Consider the following 6,945-nt stretch of genomic DNA (forward strand, 5'->3'; position numbering starts at 1 on the left):
GAAACCAATGCTCATACATATAAAATAAAAATAAAATTAAAAAAAGATGACTACAAAGGCAGATTTTTCTGATAGCATTCTTACAACAGAATTTAGTAAACAGGACAGTTGTGGTGAGGGATCCCATCAGATAACTATTTCTGGTTTCCTGTGTTCTTTGTTGTTAGTTCTACTTCTGTCAGCTGTGGCTAGGCATTTACTAAGTAAAGTAGCACATGGGAGTAGCACATCAGTTGGCTCCCAAAGACACATCTCTAGTCCTTGCATGATTTCCTTGATGGTTCATTTCAACTGGACCTGGGTGGGTCTGGTCATCTCAGAAGACGAGAAAGGTGTTCAATTTCTCTCAAACTTGAGACTAGGGATGGAAAGGAGAAGAATTTGTCTAGCCTTTATGAATAGGATCCCAGTCAACCATATGTTCAATGTGGTTGAATTTGATTTGTATAAAAGCCAAAGCATGATAAAATTGGCAACTGTAGTTACTATTTTGGTGACACTGAGTCTTCTCTAGGTGTGATGTTCAGAAGATGGGAATATGTAGACCATGGAGGGTCTGGGTCACCACCTCACAGTGGGATTCTGTTTCTAGTATGAGACATTTGGTCCTGGACTCAGTCCATGGGACTCTCATCTTTTCACAACACTGTACTGATATTTCTGAGTTCAAAAATTTTGTCAAGGTGGTAAACCCTTCCAAATACCCAGAAGATATTTTCCTTTCAAAACTGTGGAAGATGTATTTTAATTGCACATTTTCAGAGGCTTCCTATACAACATTAAGGAATTGTTCATCCAGAGGTTCCTTGGCATGGTTACCTTGGCATCGCTTTGATGTGGACATGAGTGATGGGAGTTACCATGTGTACAATGCCATGTATGCTGTGGCTCACAGCCTCCATGAGATGCTTTTTAAACAAGCTGATACGCAACAAATGAAAACTGTGAAAAGACAGTTTTCCTCCTGGGAGGTAATAAGTCTTCCTTTGTGTGGTGTGTAATGTGCAACCAGGGTGACTTTGTTAAACACTTCCATAGGTGATCCAACCTATGCTTTAAGCTTGTTTTTCTCAGATACGGGATTCTCTATAGGATTTTGCTATTCAATAGGGAAATCTAGACTTGGGCATCAGTCAAATATATCAAGTCAGTTACATGGAAATAAACACATCTGAGTTGAGATAAAAATCCTGCCAACCTATTCCTCAGTAGGACTTCCCATCTTATTTCCAAAAGATTATTTAAAAAATTTTTTTTATATTATGTATATGAGTGTATTGCCTGCATGTATGTAAGGGCACCCTTGTTGTGGGATGCCCAAAGAAGTCAGAAAATGGCGTTGGCTTCCCATTGAACTGGAGTTACAGGCAGTTGTTAGCTGCCATGTGAGTGCTGGGAATTGAACCTGTTTCTTCTGCAAGAGCAGCTAGTGCTTTTATCTGCTGAGTTATCTCTCCAGCCCCTCTGTGAAATTCTTAAATTGGGAACAAGTAAAATTCTTAAATTGGGAACTAGAACTTTAATGTCCTTAATTGTTCAGAGCACTATAATGTGTAAGATACTTAGAATATTTTATGAAATTCCATAAGTATTTAATTGTTGTTTAGAAAGCTTTGATGATTGATGCTTGGTGACCATCATAAAGAAAATGGATATTGAGATTTATGTGACAACTGTGTCAACTGATTATTTTCATGTGTGTGTGAGAGAGAATATTTTCTCCTCAGGCTGACTGATATCTTAGAACACTTGTGACATTAATTCCCCACATGCTTTTATTTCTTTTCTTCCAATGTGTGCCTATAATAATGTTTAATTTTGTTGGCGGTATTAAGAAAATGAGGGTCATTTCCCAATTAAAGGACTTTTCCCTCGACACCAGGGCACATGCTCATCATAAATCATGCATCTCTTTTAGCTGCATCCCTTCCTGAAAAGCATCCAATTTATCAATCCTGCTGGAGACCCCCGTGGTAATGAATCAATCAGGAAAACTGGATGCTGAGTATGACATTCTGAACTTCTGGAATTTTCCACAAGGTCTGGGTGTTAAAGTGAAAGTAGGAACATTTCCCCCATATCTTCCACATGAACAACAGTTGATCATCTCTGAGGATATGATTGAATGGAGCACAGGAATCAGAAAGGTTGATTGAAGTTAATCATAAAATTTGCAGTACAGATGAATAGTCATTATCATTTGGGCAGGTCTGTGCTTCCTCCTGAATTAGGAATAGATGGCAGAATGGTATTTCACAACTACCTTTCACAAGTGTTCTAAGATGTAAATTGGTTTGCAGCAAAGTCATTCTGAAACAAGCACATGTAAATCACTCGTTAAGTGGCAGTTAGATAAATTTTTGTCTCTACTTCTGAGAACATTCTCAAAGTATAAATCGGCAGATGTTTTTTGTCATACCTAAAATGTTACATAATTTCATTAAGTATTCTAATACATCTTCATGTTTCTTTTTTGAAAATATTTTTATTGATTCAAGAATTTAATATGTGTTTGAAACATATTCCACCTCCTGTACCCCTCTATACTGTGATCTTTACATGTTTATTATAGATGATAAAGAAACAGATTTATTAACCTATGTGGTTCTAAATTTGCATCCCTATCACAATGTGGTTGTTTGAGTGAGAAATAGCCCCCATAGGCTCAGATATTGGAACCCCTGGTCTCCAGCTGGTGGCTATGTTTGGGGAGATCATGGAACCTTTGGGAGGTGGGGCCTTTCTGGAGGAAGTAGGTCACCATGGGCAGTCTGACTTCTTGTTTGTTCTCTGCTCCCTACCTGTGGCTGACAACGTGATCTTTCAGATTCCTGCTTCAACCTTTTCCTGCCTTGCCTTCCCCCAGCCCCATTATAGACTCTCCCTCTGAAACAGAAAGCCAAAATAATCTTTTTGTATACATTACTTTTGCTAATGGTGTTTTATGATAGCGACAGGAAAGTAAGTAACATACACAATATCTAGGATAGTATACTTTTCATTTATACAATTAATTGCATGCAGGATTATACAATGAAAGTTTACTAATGGTATAATATTTAGAATGCCATAGTGATTATAGGATTAGATTCAATTCATATAATCTCAATACATATCTTATTTCCCCTTATTTCCCCTTTCTGTGTGCAGTGCAAGTTGTGGTCCTGGATTCGGGAAAACTCCTCAAGAGGGCTGGCCTGCCTGCTGCTTTGATTGCTATCCCTGCCCAGGGAATGAAATTTCCAGTGAGACCGGTATGTGCATGCATTACAGGCAAGTTATTCGCTTCCACTCCATTTTCTGCCAGTTAACGCAGTAAAGCAGAATAGGTAGGAAAAAAAATCTACACGGAAGTCAATTATTTATTCTTATAGTCAATAACATTCCTTACTGTAACACACTTTGGGTTTCTTTAAAACATTTGGGGCTCCTTAAAACAGAAGATTGGAAATTTCATCTCCAGCAGAGAAGGTAACACATGGCATCTGTATACACGCATCTACTTCTGACCATCTTGAAGCTGCGTTTACATCACGGTGAAGTGTTTGCTCTACCACCTCTCACACTCCTAGTTTCCAGCACTGTTCTCTGAACAGAGCAACTACTCTGAAACAGTGGACTTGACTTCGGAATTAGATGTTTCTCTCAGTATTTCACACTGTGGTACAACATACTCTGTTCTAGCTTCATGTCTGTTGCTGTGATCAAATACACTGACAGAAGCAACTTAAGGGAGAACGTGGGAAGAAAACAGCTCTTGAGAGGGTGATCATATGATGCAGGGGATGAAGGGAAGAAAGTGGGAAGTGTGGGTGTTTACGAGAGGAAGAGAGGAGTAACAGAAGGAAGGAGGAGGGATAACACCAACGATGTTTGCAGAGCCAGAAGAAAATTATTTTATAAGCTTACTTAAAATACACATACTGCATACACAGACACAGACATACACACAGACAAAGACACCCAGAAAGACAACACACACACACACACACACACACACACACACACACACACACAGTTTTAATGTATTTATCTTATATGGTGAGATAATGCTTCCCAGAGAGCCATAGACTATTTTATAAATCCCCAGTGAACGGCAAGGGACAACTTTGAGTTGTAGGTCAGAGTGTCCAGGAGACCCTGAAAACAATACAGCTCACTGTCACTGCTTTTGGTTGCCTGTCAAAATGTGAAGCAAGATGCTATGACTGAACAGCACTCTTCGGTCACAGGGCTTGGACAGTCAAGGTGGAACTGACCTGGAAGCCTCGTCCTTGAGGGCTAGCACTCACCGTGTAGGAGGTGCCACCCAAGTTTCCAAGGGAGAAAAGTTATAAACAGCTCTACCCAAAGGTAAAGCCTGAGTACCACAAAGATGACTGAACTGACAAGATAGCCTCAGTGGTGCAAACTTCTTACTCTGGTCTTGGGAGAATAAAGCTGAGTAATCGAATCTAATATCTGTTCGATTGGACGGGACTCATGCCCAGCCATGACTCTACACCCGGTGAGGTCATAGACCCCAGAGAAAACCCTTCTACTACCATGTTGGTATATTAATATAGTTTCAATTAGCTTCTAAATACTTATCCTTATACCTGTACATAAGTTCAGTTCCTACCCCTTATCTTAGAAGCTTTTTATTTTTGCTGCTGATGGGGTTATTATATTGATCCACAATGGGTCAAAATTCAGAGGATCAGTGAATGTAGGGTGTACATCCCTAAGTAATACATCTGTGACACAACCATTAACTTAAGACTGAGTGAAAATTGTGGAAGAGGGGCAGAAAGACTGTCAGATGCTGAGAACCGGGAAGACTGCCGAGTGATTATTTCTTCTAGATGGAACAGGGATATTGGTCCTATGAATTCTCAGCAACGTGCTGCCTAGATGAGACCTGCAGAAATCACACCAGTTTACATGCCAACATGCATGGATATGAAAGCTTTATAAGGCCTTAACTCTAGACAATGTGCTATAAGCAGTTAATGGATGGTTACAGAGGGACAACCAGTTTTCCTCAGGGCTAAGTGCCCAATCCTAAGCAGTCAGTCTTAAACACAGGCACAAAGGGATGTCTCTCTCTCTCTCTCTCTCTCTCTCTCTCTCTCTCTCTCTCTCTGTATATATATAAATTCAAGGGGAGGTGATGGGGGAACAGCAGAGGAGTTGAAGTGGTGAGAGAGAATTGGAAAAGATGGAAATACAGTGTATTCATGTATGAAATTTAAAAAATAAAACAATATTGTTCAATGCATGTGACAACTCCCCTCCAAAGACTTGTTTGGGTTCAGTTTGTGAGCTATAAATAAAAAATGAACTAATGAAATTTAAAGGAAAAATGATGTATGTGAAAAGTATTTTATTAAGCAAGGTTACTCAGATTCAGAAAGAGAGAAGTCTCATGTTTTCGCTTATATGCAGATCTTAGTTTCTAGTGTTTATATGTACATGTATAAGTGGAGGTGACTCTAGATACAGCTTGTGAATCCAGAAAGGAGACTGTGATGTCTGGAAATAAGGTCTTGAGGCAGGGAGTGCAATAGGACATGAGTGGCATGAATTGGAAGGAGGCTATTTGGAAGCGTGGAACGGTGGACATGGTGTGAGGAAGATGAGTTAGAAGACAGGGGAAAGAGAATGAACAAAAAGTTTTGTTTGGAGCGGGCCTGAGAGTGCCTGATCTGATTTCCACCTGGGGTAGGGGCTGTGAACTGAGCAGACAGCCTGAGAGTGCCTGGATCCTGTTTCCACTTTGGTGGCCTTCAGCCTGTGGAATGGTGCTACCCATGTGGTGGGTCCTTTCTCCTCAATTTATCCTCTTTGAAAATGCCCAGACACAAGGGGCTGGAGAGATGGCTCAGCAGTTAAGAGCACTGATTGCTCTTGCAGAGGACCTGGGTTCGATTTCCAGCACCCACATGGCAGCTACAAACTGTCCTAAACTCCAGTTCCAGTGGAATCCGAAGCCCTCTTCTGACCTCCGTGGCATTGCACAACATGGGTGCACTAACATACATGCAGGCAATACACTTATACACATAAAATAAAAATAATAAATAAAATATCTAAAAAAAAGAAAAGAAAAGAAAATGCCCAGACACATCCAGAGGTACACCTCACAATCTCCTAGGTGATTTTTAAAGCCAGTTAAATTAGCAATGAAAATCGACAAGTAGTCACAAGAGATAATTGTCAAAGGTGTTGCATAAGAATGTCAAAATGTTCTTGGTTAAAAAAAGTTTCATTTGAAAATGACAGCTTGAATCCTGTTTTGAATGCTAATTAAAATAATAAATGCTGGCAAGAATGGGAGGAAATTGGAATTCCTACACAGAGTAGGACCAGAACTTGGTGCCTTACTGAAATTAGCATGGCAATTCCTTGAAAACTAAAAAACGAACTACCCTATGAACCAGTGGTCCCAAGATGGAGTCCAAGAAATATTTTATTTAAAAAATATCTCCATTCACCCATTTTCTTCTGAAAACAGTTCCTGAAGTATAGAACCAGCCTAAGCAGTGTGCATCGACAGTGAAATGAGGGAAGAGAAGACAGTCGACACACACAGTACACGGTTATCCACCCTCAGAGAAGAATGAAGTTCTGTCATGAACGGAGCTCGAGGACTTCATGTTAACTAAAATAAGCCAGAAACAGAAAGACAAGCACAACATGTTGACTTTCCTAGGCGTAAAGCAAAAGCACTGAGTGGAAATTAGAATAATGATCTAGAATATCAACAGGGCAGGGCTTGTGTGAAAGGAGGGAGGGGAGAAGAGCAGATGAACATGCCTGGGCCCACTGTATGCACTCTTGACACTAACACTGTCAATCCATTAGTATGTTAATAAAGCATTAGGTGTTATTAAAACAAATATAAAATATATAAAAATGGAAACATCCAACTGCATTGGTGCTGTTAACTTAGGTTTCTATTGA

General features: G+C 39.9%; 1 pseudogene; it reads left to right on the top strand.

Annotated features, from left to right (window-relative positions):
- Nucleotides 1–265: 265 nt before the first annotated feature.
- Nucleotides 266–4,258, top strand: LOC103747489 (annotated as a pseudogene).
- The last annotated feature ends 2,687 nt before the right edge of the window (nt 4,259–6,945 follow it).

This window comes from Nannospalax galili, unplaced genomic scaffold (genome assembly GCF_000622305.1).
Source record: "Nannospalax galili isolate Female #2095 unplaced genomic scaffold, S.galili_v1.0 scaffold4045, whole genome shotgun sequence".
Taxonomy (NCBI): Eukaryota; Metazoa; Chordata; class Mammalia; order Rodentia; family Spalacidae; genus Nannospalax; species Nannospalax galili.